This window comes from Seriola dumerili, unplaced genomic scaffold, assembly GCF_002260705.1.
Source record: "Seriola dumerili isolate Sdu_G_001 unplaced genomic scaffold, Sdu_1.0 BDQW01001191.1, whole genome shotgun sequence".
NCBI classification, from domain to species: Eukaryota; Metazoa; Chordata; class Actinopteri; order Carangiformes; family Carangidae; genus Seriola; species Seriola dumerili.
The window spans coordinates 888,252-890,999 of NW_019175446.1; the positions used below are offsets into that span (position 1 = coordinate 888,252).

The 2,748-nt window shown below is 40.7% G+C and overlaps 1 non-coding gene across 1 annotated transcript; it reads right to left on the reverse strand.

Moving 5' to 3' along the window:
• Positions 1-1,485: 1,485 nt before the first annotated feature.
• On the reverse strand, positions 1,486-1,567 carry trnas-aga. Its single transcript has one exon. It is a non-coding gene; the product is annotated as a tRNA-Ser (tRNA).
• Positions 1,568-2,748: the final 1,181 nt, after the last annotated feature.

Genomic DNA, 2,748 nt, shown 5'->3' on the forward strand with positions numbered 1-2,748 from the left:
TTATATTACGGCCCCCTCCATTCAAAAGTTTGAAAAACTTCCCCCGAGCTCGAGTTCTTCAGAATCTATTTCTGTCCACGTTTACAGCTTTTAATGATATAACCTGAGTGGGCAGCCGTCTGCCACCGAGGCAAAGTGTAACCTTAACTCTCTCATGTAATATATTAAATCATGAACCCATGGAAACAATCGGTGTCCCTGTGTAGGTGTCTGATATCAGATCACTCATTTCAACTGTATGAACGCATGCATTTATCTGGCATGCAAAGGTTGAGACTTTCCACTCCACTCCCTGCTCACAGACGGATAAACGAGATGAGCACAAACGCACCCTGACACACTCCTGCCCCACGGTGACCTCTGTGGCTGTAAGGGAGACTTCGGGATCACATTAGGTGGCAATCTGGAGTTCAGAAGTTGCATTCAAGGCCTAAACTCTCTCCAGTTTCTCTGTCATACTCTGTCAGAACATCGTAGAGAGGCAGTTTTAACTTGTTTGAGCTCTCCTCATGCAAACAGCCGGTATATTTCAAACACAGGAGTCTTTCTACCTCAGCCAGCCTGGTACTGCTGCTGCCAAACGTCTCATGGCAAAACAGTCATTTAAAGTCAGACAGGTACACACAACTGAGAGGAGACATGTGGGAGGAGAGCTTATCCACTTAAACTGTTTCACTCTAGCATTAAAAAACAGCTGCAGTCAAACGATGACACCAAATATAAATATTTGAAATAACTTACAGTATGTGACAGACAGTTTTTTCCCCCAACATCAATCCAAGTTTATTCAAGCTGACTTGGTGTCCTGAGACCAGTGCATGTATTTTTGGTTTATTACTGCCACCTACTGTCTGATCTCCACAGTTTATTTATACCTGTTAAATCACTTTGTTGTTTTTTTTTTGTCTGTAATTTTTAATTGTAGAACAAGCTGGATGTGGACGAATACTATAAATTTCAGTATCACTGGGAAATGTTGAAAGATACAGATGATAAAAACATTTTTACAATACTGCTAGATATCAAATATATCTAACTTATCGACCAGATCGTGACAATACAGGTCATGTTGCCTGCTGTATTTATTTAGTGCAGTTGTTGAATTGTTGACATTTGAACCACAGTATGACAAAGTACAAAGAGTTAAAACGACATTTGCCCCTAAGGAAAGCTCCTCTCCTCTAACAGATATAAATTAAGGATTTTTAGATTTGGACTCAATTAATTTACTGAAATAAAATCACAGCAGTCCTAGCGATGTCGCCCGCTCGAACAATAGAGGGCGCTGTTTCACCATTTTAAACCATTACAGTGGCGACTCCAGCCACTGAGCTGAGCTTCAGCCACCTCCAGTGCTGATTTGATGACACTGAACGCGACATTTCGCCCGCAAATGTCGTCGCTTTGTGTAAACGTGGAGCTGTTATATTCACCATTGTAGGTTAAAGACATTATCTGGATAAAACGGCGGCAAAAAACGTTTGACGTTGTCGGCAGGATTCGAACCTGCGCGGGGAGACCCCAATGGATTTCTAGTCCATCGCCTTAACCACTCGGCCACGACAACTTATGTTCAATGGGAACCTCTCTAAGCTATTCATACTTCACTTTAAATCATATTAAAACTGTAGAAGTGTTATATGAAATGTTACGCATTTGATATAAAATTAGCTTACATTAAAACCATATCAGTGGCAGTCAGCTGCAAAGTCTTAACAGTGGTGTAATGGCGGCAGAGGGCGGTGAATATTAGAGCGAATCTATCCTCAGTTTACTTACAGTTGCAAAGGAGTGTCACCAACATTGCATCCTTACATCTTTATTAATACTGTATCAGTAAAATAAATACTGTTTGGTTTTGATAGTAAGTCAATAAACCCTCTTGTAATCTGTCTTAAGTGATATTAAAATTTTATTCTGTGCAGGCACATATTGTTGGGTCACTGTACCTACTTTTCAGAATAATAATTTACACGAACATGTGATAAACAATAAAATACGATGCATTACTCAAATTTGTGCCACCTTTGCTTGACTTCTTACGCGTTATTGCAACAAGTAATATAAGCATATAAAACGATTCAATCACCAAATATATTCCATGTGTTTTGATTGCTGCTTCGCACGCACCTGCAGGTCTCTGTGAGCAGAGAACTGGCCACTTTACAGCCAGTCTCAATATTTTAAAAATTAAAATGAATTTAAATGATTAAAATTATTTAATTTGTTGTTTTAACTTCTTTCATTTCATTATCTGCGTGATTTGCAGTGTTTGCTGTCATCTATAACATCTGGAAGCGGCTTTACGCCGGGGGAAAAAAAAAAAAACAGGGATCCAACATAATTTTCATTAAAAAGTGAAACCGCCCACTGAGAGAAAAACAGTACGAGTAAGTCCGTAAACATGAAACTACTTGTGAGAAAAAAAATAATTTCGGTCGTCGCTGCCACTGAGCTGGGTAAGTAAGTAGTATCGGCTAATCACGTGACTCCTCTGGTGAGGGCCTGCTGTTTGTTCAGCCAGAGAGGCAGAGAAGAAGAAAAATGGCGGCTCTAGGCGAACCCAAACGGGACGCCGGGCTAACATTTTGAGCTTTCACACCCGGACAGACACAGGGGTATCACGGGGTTACTACACCGTCTGAATCCCCACCGGTCCAGCTTTGTGGCGGTACCGCTTTCGCTCGCGTCCGTGTAGGCTAAATAAACGCAAAAATTGTGACTGTAAAATAACAGATTTCGCCTATC